We start from the raw sequence: 15,742 nt of genomic DNA, 5'->3' as shown, positions 1-15,742 counted from the left end.
TGATTTGTGGGTTTTTTTTTTTTTTGGTAAATAGAAACCTTTAAACAAAGATAAGCTCCAAAGAGTCTCGAAGGTTGGAGTAGAAATGGCACGTGTGAAAGTGGCTGCAGACATTTCTCCTCGAGGAGAAGTTGTTGGGGTTCTTTTTTTCTTTTCTTTTCTTTTCTTTTCTTTTCTTTTCTTTTCTTTTCCTCTTTCTTTCTTTCTTTCCCTTTCTCTTTTTTTCCCTTTCTTCATTCATTCATTCATTCATTCATTTTTTTTTTTAATTTTTTTTTTCAACGTTTATTTATTTTTGGGACAGAGAGAGACAGAGCATGAACGGGGGAGGGGCAGAGAGAGAGGGAGACACAGAATCGGAAACAGGCTCCAGGCTCTGAGCCATCAGCCCAGAGCCTGACGCGGGGCTCGAACTCACGGACCGCGAGATCGTGACCTGGCTGAAGTCAGACGCTTAACCGACTGCGCCACCCAGGCGCCCCCATTCATTCATTCTTGACAAATACAAGCAGCAGAGGGATGGAGAGCAAGGGAGAGAGAGACTCACTCCCAAGCAGGCTCCCTGCTCAGTGAGGAGCCTGACACGGGGCTCGGTCACGATCTGTAGATCCCAACCTCAGCGGATATCAAGAGTCGGACGCTTAACCCCCTGAGCCACCCAGAATCATCTTAATTGCCTGGACGTCGTGTGACCTCCCACTCTTTGAAACCTCTGTAATCCATTAGAGGCTGGTGACTCTGATTTGTGGACTGGCTTGGGAACGTAGCCTGGCGACGGAGAACACCCGGGTGATGACATCACCTATGCCCTGCACTTTCAGGGTCCATCAGTCCCTCCTGTGTTTGGTGTTGGCTGGAGATAGGAGCTGGGATGTTTGGTTAACTGTGGACCAGGCAGAGTCACCTCTGATTGGCATAGAAGAACCAGTGGATGAAATGCAAACCTAGTTCATTAATTTTTTCACTTAAGAATATTTTCGGGGTGGGGGGGTGCCTGGGTGGCTCAATCAGTTGAATATCCGACTCTTGATTTCCGCTCAGGTCATGATCTCATGGTTTGTGGGATTGAGTTCCACATCAGGCTCCGTGCTAACAGCGTAGAGCCTGCTTGGTATTCTCTCCCTCCTCTCTCTATGCCCTTCCCTCCACTTGTGCTCTCTCTCTCTCTCAAAATAAGTAAACATTAAAGAATATTTGGGGGGGGGCCTGGCTGTATCAGTCAGGGGAACAAGCGACTATTTCAGGGTTGGGAGTTTAGGCCCCACCTTGGGCATAAAGCTTACTTAAGCAAAAATAAAAATTAAATTAAAAGATAAACTCATCCATGGGGCGCCTGGGTGGCTCAATCGGTTGAGCGTCCAACTTCAGCTCAGGTCATGATCTTGTGGTTCGTGGGTTCTGTGCTGACAGCTTGGAGCCTGGAGCCTGCTTTGGATTCTGTGTCTCCCTCTCTCTCTGCTCCTCTCCTGCTCATACTCTGTCTCTCTCTTCCTCAAAACTAAATAAACGGTAAAAAAAACGCCAACAAACTCGTCCATGAAATTATAAAATATATATATATTTTTCTAGGTGCTTGTCTTATTAACATTTGAATTAAATAATGGTGGTTTAGTGAAAAAATAGAATGTGGAAGACAGGGAACTTTCTCAGTTCGCTTTTTAAAAAAAAATTTTTTTTAGCGTTTATTTATTTTTGAGACAGTGCAAGAGACAGAATGCAAGCAGCGGAGGGGCAGACAGAGGGAGACACAGAATCCGAAGCTGGCTCCAGGCTCTGAGCTATCAGCCCAGAGCCCGACGCACAGGGCTCGAACTCATGAACCGTGAGATCATGACCTGAGCCAAAGTCGGACAGGCGCCCCTCTCAGTTCTCTGTACCTGAGTTTCAGTGATGTACATGGTTGAACTTCATATGAAGGTTAGTGAGAAGCACTGGCTGCTGGTGTTTCTCCAGTGTCTGTGGACAGTAAGTAGACCCCTCACATGCACCTATTAAGACACATTTGGCTTTTAATCCAGGGTATATATTTCTAAACTAGCAGCTGGGAAAATCTAAGGCTAAATTTTTGGTAGATTATTACTAGATCCATTCTGAAGCAAAACAGGAATACAAGACAAGGACAGTATGTATAAATAGGTTTCTTGAAAGCTTGATGCAAATAATGGAATGAAAAGCAAAACCCTGGACACTTCCTATATGTATATATGCCCCTGCTTAAATAATAAGCCTTGTAATGGCTTACTATGTGGCTCTTGAGAAGAATGAGTTGGATCTCAGCCTGGTGACTTGGAAGGATGTCCATGATCTGTTATTAAGTAGGAAGAAATTACGATGCAGATACCTATTTATACCATGAACTCATTTCTTAGGGAAAAGCAAACTTACATATGTAGGGAATGGATTTAAAGAGTGTGTATTAGAGTTCTCCAGAGAAACAGAACCGATAAGGTGTGTGTGTGTGTGTGTGTGTGTACGTAAATAATTTATTTAAGAGATAGGCTCATGCAGTTGTGGGGAATTGGCAAGTCTAAAATCTGTCAAGGTGGGAGGGCAGGCCAGTAGACTGAAAACCCGGGCAGGATTTCTGTTACAGTCTTGAAGCAGAATTCCTTCTTCAGAAATCCTCAGTTTGTTCCTCTTGAAGCCTTTAACTGATTGGATGGGGCCCACCATTTTATGGAATGTAATCTTAAACTGATTGTGGCCTGCATTCACATCTACAAAATACCTTCGCAGCGACATCTAGTGTTTGCCATACGACGACACCATAGCCTAGCCAAGTTGACACAAAATTTGACAATCACAGGGTAGAAAGAATTAGAAATCTTTTCCTTATATGTAATTGTATTATATTGGTTTTTCAAAAGGCTGTCTTTTGTCGTTTAAAACAAAATCTTAAACCCCAAACCTGGGGTACCTCGTGGGTGGCTCAGTCTGTTAAGCATCCTACTCTTGATTTCAGCTCAGGTCATGATCTCATGGTTCGTGGGATCAAGTCCTACGTCGGGCTCTGTGCTGACAGGTGGAGGCTCTTTCTGTCTCTCTCTCTCTGCCCGTCTCCTGCTCTCTCTAATAGATAAAGTTAAAAAAACCCCACCCAAACCCCAAAAGGACTAGCTTGGAATACAGATGTCCTATTTATGGTAAATGGGGGGGGGGGTGTAGAGGCAGGATTTGCAGTATATATAATATTCTATTTATATTTTAACTATATAATATTTCTAAAAGTATATTAAAGGTCAAACTTAAAATTTAGCTAATAAGGATAAATGGGAAACTTTTGCTGTTTTTTTTTTCAGTTTCTATTTGCTTTTTGTTCAGTGAACTTAATACCTTTATAATTAAAAAACTTTTTAATTTTAATTTTTATTATTTTTTATTTTAGAGAGAGAGCATGAGGTGGAGAGGGCAGAGGGAGAAAGAGAATCTCAGGCAGGCTCCATGCTCAGTGCAGAGACTGACACAGGGCTCGATCCCACAACCCTGGGATCATGACCTGAGCCAAAATCAAGAGTCAGACGCTCAACTGACTGAGCCACTCAGGTGCCCCTAAAAAACAATCTAACTCTTTTTTTTTTTTACCTGGGGGGGGATACCTCTAGAGAAAGTGCATCATGTGGGCTGTGTACCTACCCTCTAAATTCCTGGGTTATTTTACACAATTCTTAGTCTTTCTCTGACCATGCTGGCTTTCAGGTTATACTGTTTCGTTGATTTGGTGAAGACAGCCACGTTCTTAGGAGATTTTGCCTCGCTAACTGTAACCTTGCAAGTACATTTCTGAAACACTCCACAATTCTTTAGGGAAAGAGCAGCCGACCGAATATAAGTTATTGCCTGTCTCCACTGAACGTGTGCCTGCGAGTTCTGATCACTCTAGACTTAAAAGGAATCCACCTCTTACGGTCAGAGCCAGAGTTACAAACATCCAAGAACAGCTGAAGGCTACTGGCAGCCTTCATCTTCAATTACATCCCTGCTTTAATCTGCTGTACCACGTTGTGCTTTTTTAATCCAATAATTTGCGTATGGTTAGATAATGCGGTAAATACTTGTGGTAAACGGAAACAAGTCTTCTGAGATTTGCTTATTTCTTCTGGGATTCTTATATGGGGTTATCTCAGGGTCACCAAGGAGCCTGTGAGAATCCAGAACTCTTTTCATCTTGAAGAACTGACTCCATACCCATTGAATAAAACTCATTCTCTTGTCCCACCCCCTCTCCCTGGCAGCCAGCATCATACTTTGTTTTTTATGACTTGTATGACTACTCCACGCACCTGATATAAGTGGAATCATATGGCATTTGTTTTGTTTTTTTTTTTTTGTGACTGGCTTATTCCATTTAGCATGATGTCTTCAAGGTTCATCCAAGGTGTAGCATATTGCAGAATTTCCTTCCTTTTAACGGCCGAATAATATTCCATCGCATGTATAGACCAGATTGTGCTTATCTGTTCATCTATCGATCACGTGGGTTGCCTCCATGTTTTAGCTGTTATGGATGCTGCTGCTGTGAACATGAATGTACAGATAGCTCTTTGGGATCCTGCGTTTGAGCCTTTGGGTGTATACCCAGAAGTTGAATGGCTGGATCATATGGTAACTCTACTTAGATTTTTTTTGAGGAACTGAATATTGTTTTCCGTTGGGGACTGTACCATTTTACATACCTTCCAGTAGTGCACCAGGGTCCTAATTTTAACACATCCTGGCCAACACTTCTTATTTTTTGTTTTTTTTAGGAGTACCCATCCTAATGGGCATGAGGTGGTATCTCACTGTGGTTGTGATTTGCATTTCCCTGATGATTAGTGATGTTGAGACTCTTTTCATGGCTTGTTGGCCATTTGTATATGCTCTTTGAATGCATGTTTATTCAAGTCCTTTACCCATTTTTGAATCAGGTTGTTTATTTGTTGTTGAGTGTTAGGAGTTCTTTATATACTCTGGATATAAATCTCTGACGAGATACATGATTTGCAAATATTTTCTTCCATTCTGTGAGTTGCCTTTTGACTCCGTTGATAGTGTCTTCTGATGCACAAAATTTTTTAATTTTTTATGAAATCTACTTCGGCTGTTTTTGTTGTCGTTACCTGTGCCTTGGGTGTCATATCCGAAAAATCATTACCGAATCCAATGTGGTGAAGCTTTTATACTATTTTTTAAAGAGTTTTATTGTTTTAGTCTTTATTGTGTTACATTTAGGTCCTTGGTCCATTTTGAGGTCATTTTTTTTAAGATTTTATTTTTTAAGCAATTTCTACACCCACCATGGGCTCAAACTCACAACCCCGAGATCAAGAGTCATATCCTCCACCAACTGAGCCAGCCAGGTCCCCTGTTTTGAGTTAGTTTCAGTATATGATGTTCGTTAAGGGTCTAACTTCATCCTTTTGCATGTGGACATCTACTTTCCCTGACACCATTTCTTAAGAAGACTGTCTTTTCCCTGTTGAATGGTCTTAGCACCCTTGTCAAAAATCATTGGAACATATGTGTGAGGATTTACTTCTGAGCTTTCCGTTTCATTGGTCTGTTTATTTTTATGTCAATACACGCTGTTTTGATTACTGTAGCTTTGTAGTTGGATTTGAAATCAAGAAGTGTGAATCCTCCAGTTTCGTCCTTTTTTGAGATTTTTCTGGCTCTTTGGAGTCTTGATATTCCATGTGAATCTTAGGATGAGGTTTTCTATTTCTGCAAAAACTGTTGGGATTTTGATAGGGATTGCATTGACTCTTAGATTGCTTTGGGCAGTATTGACATTTTAACAGTATTAAATCTTCTAATCCATGAACGTGGGATATGTTCCCATTTATTTATGTCTCCTTTAATTTCTTTCAGCAGTGTTTTGTAGTTGTACAGGTCTTTCACCTCCTTGGTTAAATTAATTCCCAAGCATTTTATTCTTTTTGATGCTATTGTAAATGGAATTGTTTTTACAATTTCCTTTGCAGATTGTTCATTGTTCCTGTGAATGCAACTGATTTTTGTGTGTTGGCTTTGTATCCTGCTGCTTTTCTGATTCATTTATTAGTTCTAATAGTTTTTTTGTTGTTGTTTTTTGTTTTTGGTCTGTGCATGTGGGGCCTTTAGGGTTTTTTTCAAATCATCTGCAAACGGAGATAATTTCACTTCTTCCTTTCCAGTTTGGATGCCTTTTATTTCTTTTTGTGTCCTAATTGCTCTGGCTAGAACTTTGAGTACTGTGTTGAGCAGAAGTGGTGAAAGTGGGCCTTCTTGCCTTGTTCCTCATCTTAGAGGAAAAGCTTTCAGTTTTTTGCCACTGAGTATGATAGTCTTTGTGGCATTTTTATATACGGCTTTTATCACTTTGAGGAAGTAGGAAACTATTACTAGTTTGTTGGGTGTTTTTATCATAAAAGGGTGTCGAATTTTGTCAAATCCGTTCTCTGCATCAATTGAGATGATCATTTTTTCCCCCTTCATTCTGTTGATGTGGCATATTATATCTATCAGTTTTTGTATATCAAACCATCCTTGCATTACAGGAATCGATTCTCCTTGGTCCTAATGTATAATCCTTTTACTCTGCTGCTGAATTCAGTTTACTAATATTTTGAAGACTTTATCAATGTTCATAGTGGCTATTGATAGGTAATTTTCTATTCTTGTAATGTCTGGCTTTGGCATCAGGGTAATGTTGGCCTCATAGAATGAGTTAGGAAGTGTTTCCTCTTCTTCAATGTTTTTGAAAAGTTTGAGGATTGGTAAATATGTGGTAGAATTCACCAGTGAAACCATGAGACCCAGGGCTTTTCTTTTTAGGAGACTTTTTTTTTGATTACTGACTCAATTTCCTTACTAGTTATAGGTCTATTCAGATTTTCTGTGATTTAGTCTTGGTACATTTTTGTTCCTGGGAGTTTGTCTTTTCATCTAGAATATTTAATTTGTTGGTGTACAGTTCATAGTATTCTCTTATAATTCTTTTTATTTCTGTAGAATCAGTAATGGCCTCACCTTCATTTCTGATTTTAGTAACTTTAGTCTTTCTTCTTAGTCTATCTGGCTAAATTTCATTAATGTTTTCAAAGAAGCAACTTTTGGTTTCATTGGTTTTCTCTATTGTGTTTCTAATCTTTCATTTGTCTCTGCTCTAGTCTTTATTACTTTTTTAAATGTTTATTTTTGAGAGAGAGAGAGAGAGAATGTGAGTGGGGGAGGGCCAGAGAAAGAGGGAGACACACAATCCAAAGCAGGCTCCGGGCTCTGAGCTGTCAGCACAGAGCCTGATACGGGGCTCAAACCCACAAACTGTTAGATCATGACCTGAGCCGAAGTCAAACTCTTAACTGACTGAGCCACCCAGGTGCCCCTGCTCTAGTCTTTATTATCTCCTTCTTTCTGCTACCTTTGAGTTTAGTTCTTCCTTCTTTTTCTAGTTCTGCAAGTTGTAAAGTTAGGTTGTTGTAGATTTAAAATTTTTCTTGTTTTTAAATGTGTTTGTAGCTATAAATTTCCCCCATTGTACCACTTTCACTGTGTCCTGTGTGTTTTTCCAAGTTGTATTTTCATTTTTGTCTCCAAATATTTCTAATCCCCCCCTGCTTTTTTTTTTTTTTTTTGCAGTTTTATACCTTTATTTGACAACCGGCAATTCGTTCTCATCCACATTAACAGTCTGTAGATTTTTGAAAGTGGTGACAGGTACATAGGTAACCAACGTACAGAGCTTGTTTGGTGAATCCTCATCCTTGTCACGTTTTTCTGGACGACCGCACATGGATACGGTATGGAACATTCCTTATCCCTTTGGCCCAGACAGCTTTGTTGAGCCCGGTGTCAATGCACACATCTGGGGTTCCCATCTCCTTCATAGCAAATTTCCGGATCTCTTTGAGTGCCCGAGGGGCACGCTTCTTGAAACCCCCTCCACGGATGCGCTTGTGAATGTTGATGGTGTATTCGCTGGTCGCTACCTCGCTGATGGCAGAACGGCCCTTCTTCTTCTCGCCACCCTTCTTTGCCAGAGCCATCCTGCCAGGCCCGGGTCGGAAAGCTCTAATTTCCCTTCTGATTTCTTTGATCCACTAGTGGCTTAAAAGTGTGGTGTTCAGTTTTTTTTTTTTTTTAAGTTTATTTATTTTGAGGGAGAGAGAGAGTGTGTGAGTGGGAGGGGGCAGAGAGAGAGGGAGAGGGAGAATCCCGAGCAGGCTCTGTCCTGTCAGTGTGGAACCTGAGGCAGGGCTCCATCTCACAAACTGAGATCATGACCTGAGCTGAAATCAAGAATCGGATGCTTCCAGGTGCCCTGTATTGTTTAATTTCTATAATTTTGTGAATTTTTCAGTTTTGTCGTTGGTTTCTTTTTCTTTTTTTCTTTTTAAAGATTCTAAGTTATCTCTACACCCGGTGTGGTGCTTGAACTCACAACCCCGAGATTGAGAGTTCCACACTCCCCCGAATGCACCAGCAAGCCTTCCCTTGTTATTGGTTTCAAATTTCATCCCACTGTGGCCAGAGAAGAGCTTTGTATGACATTTAGTTTTCTAAATCTACTGAGACTTAAGTTGTAATTTAACATATGGTTATCCTGGAAAATGTTGTTTCAAGCGCACTTAAAAAGAATGTGTATTCTCTTGTTGGGGAGAATGTTCTATATATGCCTGTTAGCTCTAGTTGGTTTATTGTGTTAAGACCTTATTTCCTTAGGGCGCCTGGGTGCTTCAGTCAGTTAAGCAGCTGACTTAGGTTTAGTTCAGGTCATGATCTCATGGTTCCTGAGGTCGAGCCCTATTTCAGGCTCTGTGCTGACAGTGCGGATCCTGCTTGGGATTGTCTTTCTCCTTCTCTTTGCCTCTCTCTGGTGCACGTGCCTGCTTTCTCTCAAAATAAATAAATAAACTTAAAAAAAAAAAAGACCTTTATTTCCTTATCTATTTTCTGTTTGATTGTCTTATCCATTATTGTAAATGGGATATTGAAGTCTCCAACTTCCAATTACTGTTGCAGAACTTTCTATCTCTCCCTTCAATTCTGTCAGTTTTTGCTTCAAAAATTTTGATGATTTGTCATTAGGTGTGTAAATGTTTGTAATTGTTATATATCATCTTACCTTATTAAACCTTTTATTAATATATAACATCTTTCTTTTTCTCTTGTAAGCCCTTTCGACTATTTTGTCTGATGTTAATATAGCCCACTTGCTCTCTTTGGTTACTATTTGTATGGAATATCTTCTTCCTTTTACTTTCTTTTTTCTTTTCCTTTTACTTTCAGCCTGTTTGGTCTTTGGATCTCAAGTGAGTCTCTTGTATACAGCATATATTTGGATCTTGTATTTTAAAGCCATTCTTCCAATCTTTGTCTTTTGAGTAACAGTTTAACCCATTTACATTTAAAGTAATTATTAATAAGGAAGGACTTCTGTCATTATGTTATTTATTTTCTTTATGCCTCATAACTTTTTGTCCCTCATTTCCTGCATTACTGTCTTCTTTTGTGTTTACTTGACTCCTTGTAGTAATATATTCAAATTCTTTTCTCATTTCCTTTTATGTATATTCTATAGAAATATTCTTTGTGGTTACCATGGAGATTGCATTTAACAGGCTAAAATTATAACACTTTAATTTGAATTTATACTAGCTTAACTTCAATAATGTACAAAAACTCTATCTACTTCTTTACAACTCTGTCCCCAGCCCTTTGGTTGTTGATGTCACAAATTACTTTATACATTGTGGGTCTAAAACAAACCAGTGCTTTAAAAAATGTATTAGTCTCTTAAATCATGTACAAAATAAGATAATGGAGTTATAAGCCAAGGTCACAGTAATGCCAGCTCTTACACTAATAATTTAAAATTTTTTGGGGGCGCCTGGGTGGCTCAGTCGGTTAAGTGACCAACTTCGGCTCAGGTCATGATCTCACGGTCCGTGAGTTCAAGCCCCACGTCGGGCTCTGTGCTGACTGCTCAGAGCCTGGAGCCTGTTTCGGATTCTGTGTCTCCCTCTCTCTCTGCCCCTCCCCCCTTCATGCTCTGTCTCTCTCTGTCTCAAAAATAAATAAACGTTAAAAAAAATTAAAAAAAATTTTTTTTTTCTTTAAGCAACAGCTGGCTCAGTCGATTGAGTGTCCGACTCTTGATCTCGGCTCAAGTCATGATCTCATGGTTTGTGAGATCGAGTCCCCGGTCGGGCTCCATGCTTATGGCACAGAGCCTGCTTGGGATTCTCTCTCTTCCCCTGTCTCTCTGCCCCTCCTGCACTCATGTGCTCTGTCTCTCTCTCTCTCTCTCAAATAAATAAAAAATTTTAAGAACACAAAATTTTTTCTTTAAATAATAATACTAACTTTTTAGTACTCATGTACTTACCTTTGTTGAGATCTTTATTTTTCCAAATGGTTTTGAGTTACTGGCTAGTGTCCTTTCATTCCACCTTGTAGGATTCTCTTAGGCACTTATTTTAGGGCAGGTGTAGTTGTCATGACTCCCCCAGCTTTTATCTGGGAATATCCTCATTTATTCCTCACTGGGAGGACAACTAGTGTGATATCATAGTTGAATACCGTATACCATACTCTACAGGTAGAAATCAGTGTTTTTCCTTAGAGAATAAGGAAGAAGGATTAAAGACAAGTTAATCTGGTCAAGGTTGATTTGTCTTTCATTCTCAACAATTAAAGTAAGAACTCTGAGCTACCCTGATATTTATCTAGTGGGTGATGGTACAAAGAGTATTCTTTGTAAAAATAAATCATTTTCGGTAATACATGTAGACAGGACAAAGTTCAAAAGATACCAGAAGTTATGCAAAAAAGTCCTCTTGCCCTGTGCTCCCCACCCCCTATCATTTTTTTTTTTTTTTTATCTGCAGAGGCAACTGGTTACCTTTGTGCGTGTGCGTGTGTATCCTTCCAGAGGAATGTATTCTTTTCCTTTTTTTTTTTTTAATGTTTATTTTTGACAGAGAGAGAGAGCTGGGGGGCAGGGCAGAGAGAGAGGGAGATAGAGGATCCAAAGTGGGCTCTGCACTGAAAGTAGAGACCCTGATGTGGTATCGACTCGCGAACTGTGAGATTGTGACCTGGGCCAAAGTCAGACGCGTAACTGAGCCACCCAGGCGCCCCTAGAACTACTTCATTCTTTTTAAAGACTAACTTGCATACTACTCTGGGGTTGTGCCATATTGTTTCATCAGTAGGGAATTGTTTCCAATTCTTTTGCTACTTCAAAAACGGTACATTAAGAATCTTTGTATATTGGGGCACCTGGGGGGCTCAGTCGGTTAAACGTCTGACTCTTGATTTTGGCTCAGGTCATGATCTCGTGATCGTGAGATGAATCCCCGCAGGGGGTTCCTTGCTGCGTGTGGAGCCTGCTTGGGATTCTCCTTCTCCCTCTGCCCCTCCCCATTTGCTCGTGCTTTCCCTCTCTCTCTCTCTCTCTCTCTCTCTCTCTCTCTTTCTCTCCATAAAAAAAAAGAAAAAAAAAAGAATCTGTGTATATTTATCATTTTCTTCACGTCTGCAAATATTTCCAAAAAACGAAGTACTGGGTCAGAGTTATTGTAATTTTGATAGCGACTACTGAATTACGCTCCACAAAGGCTGGGCCAGTTAACACTTCTGTATTTAATATGAGAGTATTAGCAAACTTTCTGATCTTTGCTAATCTGTATGAAATTAAGCGTACTTTCTTAGCAAAGTAGCGTTTATATTTACATATATATATATATATATTTTAATGTTTTATTCATTTTTGAGGGAGCATGAGTGGGGGGAGGCGGGGGGGGGGGGGTGGGTACAGAGTCCGAAGTGGGCTGTGTGCTGACAACAGCAAGCCCAGTACGGGCCTCTAACTCACAAATGAACTCACAAACCGTGAGATCATGATCTGAGCCGGAGTCAGACATTCAACCGACTAAGCCCCCCAGGTGCCCCTTACATTTTTATATTTTTATGGATTTGTATTTCTGTATATTCATGTTTCTTTTCAGTTGTTTGTCCTTTCCTTGCTGTCACTTATTGTCCATGATGTGACTTCCAGGTATTTTTTCTTAGTTTGTCATTTGGTTTTTGACTTTGAATACAGTATTCTTTTTCACCATCTAGAACTTTGTTTTTTGTAGTCAAATTTATCAAAAAAAATTTTTTTTATGGCTTCTGATTTGGGGACGTGGTGGGTTCATCAGATTATGCATTGTGGAGCTCAGCTGTTCAGATCCGAATCTTAGTTCTGCTGCTTGCTTGCTGCGTGTCTCTGGGCAAGTTACTTAATGAATAAACATTAAAAAAAGATTTTTTTAATACTATCATTTTTTTAATCTCTGGTCCTTTTTTATAATCTTCTCGGTTCTTTTTTATATAGTGTTTCTTTCCCTGTCTGGGGTACTCCTTCCATTTCATCTCCTCCTTGTGCATCATTCTCCTCCTCTGCGAAATTGGGATAATAATAGGACTTCATAGACTCCTGGTGAAAATGAGAAGAGTTAACATCTGTCAAGTAGGAGGGCACATTGGAAAAACTCTATGTAAATGTTTCCAGTTGTATCAGGATAGATTAGGTGATGCTGCAGGAACAAATAACCCCAACATCTCGGTGGCTTGTAACAAAGATTCATCTCTTAAACGCAACTATGCGTTCATTACACATCAACTGCGGCTCTGCTCTACCTTATTTTCCCTGGACCCAAGCTGATGGAACTCATTTTGGTATATGGTTGGTCTGTGGCACAGAGGAAAGAGATCATAGTGAAGCGCACACAGGCTCCAAGTGTCTACTTGGAAGCGAGACGCATCGCTTCTCACATTTCATTGGCCAAAGAAAGTCACGTGGCCACGCCAGAGTTCCACAAGCTAAAGTTCCACAAGATAAGCATGCGTTATCCTCCTGGGCCGGGAACATCCAAAAAAAAAAAAAAGGCCATCACAGGCAAGGACATTTTAACACGTAGTTATACAATCTACTGCAGCCCTGATTATCTTGCATTGTTTGTGGGCCTCCACACAAAGATTGTAAAAAATTCTTCCCCTGACCGTGTCTCCCGAGGAGGGCCCCGAAAATACTCCCTTCCCTTCGGCGGGGTATTACGAGATGTGCTGATGGGAGCAGTCACTTCCTTTAGAAACTTCGCGGTGGGTGTCCTCTGCAGGCTGAGAATGGCAATGAGAAGTGCTGCCACTGAAGTGGATTCCGAGTTAAGAGGCCAAGTGACCGCGTTTAACACCAGGGACACTAGGCGTGATTCCTGCAGATGGCAACAGGTCCACAGTGGCCAGTAGAACGCTGTGACTTGTGAGGATCTCTGATGCCGTCCTACGAACGGAATAGGTGGTCAGCCCGCTAAAACGTAATTTGATTTACGTAATCGGAAATTGTCAGGTCAGCAGAGATCTGATTTGGGCCTCGATAGTTGAGTCCTAGCCTCTCGCCCAGTTCCGAGATCTCGGCTCCATCACAGACCTGGAGCCCTTTGACACTGCTGAGCCCTTTGATACTGAGCCACCCTGGCGCCTCCCCCACCAAACATCTTTTTTTTTTTTTTTTAAACGGTGGGAGGAAATGGAAAAATCCGAGAGTACTCCCGAGCTGCAGTGGTGTTAGACAATGGGGCAGAAATACCTGCAAAATCCCGGAGGCAGCTTCAGAGACTCCTCACAGCGACCCAGCGTGGTGCAGGGAGCAACCAGATGTTCCGTGTCCAAGAGTGATGGAAGATATTGTGGAGCTGTGGTTGGGCCTGGAGAGGGTCTGGCAGTTGGGGGATGGCTCCAAGTAACTAGGGACCCTCAGTGCTCAGCTGTCATGTCTTTCCCAGGGTGCACTTCTCTGGCTGAGGCCCAGCTTGCCATCATATGCTGCTGTGGCACCCTGGACTTGCCCTTCTTAAACGATAATATTCAGAGAAAAGTAACAGCATGTCTCTTAGGCAGAAATAAATTAATGAAATGGAAGGAGTACCCCAGACAGGGAAAGAAACACTATATAAAAAAGAACCGGGAAGATTATAAAAAAGGACCAGAGATTAAAAAAATGATAGTATTAAAAAAATCTTTTTTTAATGTTTATTCATTTTTTAAGAGAGAGAGAGAGAGTGAGGGGCGGAGAGAGACGGAGACACAGAATCCAAAGCAGGCTCCAGGCTCTGAGCTGTCAGCCCAGAGCCCGATGCGGGGCTCGAACCCACAATCGATGAGATGGTGACCTGAGCTGAAGTCGGACGCCCAACCGACTGAGCCACCCAGGCGCCCCTATGTAACTTTGACTTTATTGCTTTAAACTTTTATTGCCACGTAACTTTGTATTTTGATGTAAACATACAAAGCTCATGGCAAGTATTTTCTTAGGCACGCTTAAGCAACATCTTACGACTATTTGCGTCAATGGTGGGAATCTGAATTTTTCTTAAAGGGCTTTGTACGTCTCTCGACTTGGAGGAGCTCTGAGGTGGTATGAAAAGCATCAGCCACAGAAGGCAGGTTGTCTGAGTTCTAGCTGTGGCGTTGACATTCACCACCTGTAGGACCTTGGGCTGGTCACCTCACCTCTGTATACCCGTTTGCTCCTCTGTGGAATGGAGGGGTTTGAGCATATGGCCTTTAGATTCTCTGCCAGCTCTAAATTCTATTCTTTAGGAGGTCAAGGCCCTCGTTTGGGAATGCAGCCAAGTACTGGTTTGCGCGATTTGTACTCTGAGAATGAAGGCTGAAGTCACTGTGACTTTATCAAAACTGCCGAGATCACCAGGAGGCTGAGGGAAGAGGCCCCCATAACTGTTGTGGGCTCAGATGCAAGGCACACACTTTGGATCACTGTGATGTATGACAATGATTCCTTATGGGGGCAGGGTGGGGGTGGCCATCAAAATCAGGGCTTCTCAATCCAGTGACCTTCCCTCTCTGGAGCCCCAGGCCACTTGAGAACCAGGTTGAAATAGATATCCCGCCCCCCCCCCCCCCCCCCCCTTGGGACTGCATCACATCTCTCTGGGGTGTGGCACAGAAAAATGGTTGGAAAGCAGCTGAGGAAGTTATCCTTGGAATGTGCTCAATGCATTGCTGGAAGATGCTCACAGGCGGAGGTACAGCTGTGACCCAAGTCTTGGCGGCTTTGGAAGATCAGCCTGGAGAATTCCAGAGGGATTGAAATCTAAACAACTTGAAATTTTCTCCTCCCTCTCCCTTTCTTCCTTCTCCTCTTCCCTCCCTTCTTCAATAGCTCAACCTTACTGAGCGCCTCCCATGTCTGACCACACACACACACACACACACACACACACACACATATATGGTCTTAGTTTATCCTCACCACACATCCTATACCACAAGTACTTTTATTATTTTATTTAGTACACATTCTCATATCAGGGCACTGAGGCGCAGAGGCTCAACTTGCCCATATTCACACGCAGAAGAGATCCAGGGTACACCCTTTGGTGGTCGGGCTGTGGGGCATGGTGGGGGCACAGACGCAAGGACAGGCAAAAAGCTGGACCGCAGACCCTGGGGTAAGCCTCGCAGCGATGAGTGGTGGGTCTCAAGCGACAACTGTGGAATAAATGAAGAGACCCCGAGACTGTGTTCTCCAGCGGGGAGCTGGGCCGTGACCGCTTGCAATCCGCCAGGAGTGGACAGGAATCCCGAAGCAGCCCATTACCGATGCGCCGGGGCTGTCTCCGCGCTTCTCACACAGACGTGGGCGGGGTTGCCCTGGGCCAGAGACCCAGCCTTGGTCCGGGGACAGCGTGGGCTCCTCCCGCCTGTGCCT

At 42.0% G+C, this 15,742-nt stretch overlaps 1 pseudogene; it reads right to left on the bottom strand.

The window, feature by feature from the left end:
- Window positions 1–7,578: 7,578 nt before the first annotated feature.
- LOC125160898 (60S ribosomal protein L31-like) lies at window positions 7,579–8,139 on the bottom strand (annotated as a pseudogene).
- Window positions 8,140–15,742: the final 7,603 nt, after the last annotated feature.

The sequence above is a fragment of the Prionailurus viverrinus genome, chromosome A1 (genome assembly GCF_022837055.1).
Source record: "Prionailurus viverrinus isolate Anna chromosome A1, UM_Priviv_1.0, whole genome shotgun sequence".
NCBI classification, from domain to species: domain Eukaryota; kingdom Metazoa; phylum Chordata; class Mammalia; order Carnivora; family Felidae; genus Prionailurus; species Prionailurus viverrinus.
This window is presented reverse-complemented; position numbering and strand designations above follow the sequence as displayed.